The sequence below is a fragment of the Populus euphratica genome, unplaced genomic scaffold, assembly GCF_000495115.2.
Source record: "Populus euphratica unplaced genomic scaffold, PopEup_1.0 scaffold17.1, whole genome shotgun sequence".
Taxonomy (NCBI): Eukaryota; Viridiplantae; Streptophyta; class Magnoliopsida; order Malpighiales; family Salicaceae; genus Populus; species Populus euphratica.
This window is the reverse complement of record NW_011499884.1, coordinates 43,054-43,378: the sequence shown is the minus strand read 5'-3', so window position 1 is coordinate 43,378 and position 325 is coordinate 43,054.

The window sequence follows — 325 nt, the reverse complement described above, 5'->3', positions numbered from 1 at the left end:
TATGTTATTATAAAACATGCTTTAGTTAAGGAGTTATTGATACTTCAAGTGCAAAATAATGATATAAAACCTTGATAAAATTACACTTTTAAGTACTAATCAGGTCTCTATATGCTAGAGCAACATATTGGTGTAGGAGAAAGTGGTCATTTCTAATGTCGAACAAGCTTTTTCTGACCATTTAGATAAGATATAATTCTCTTATAACATTTAATCTATTTTTTATGGGTTAAGAATACAAGAGACCTCATTTTTAGGTCATGCTTGTTGGTTCTATTAGGTCTTCAAGGTAGTAGGGTTGCCGATTAGTATTTAAAAGTGTATT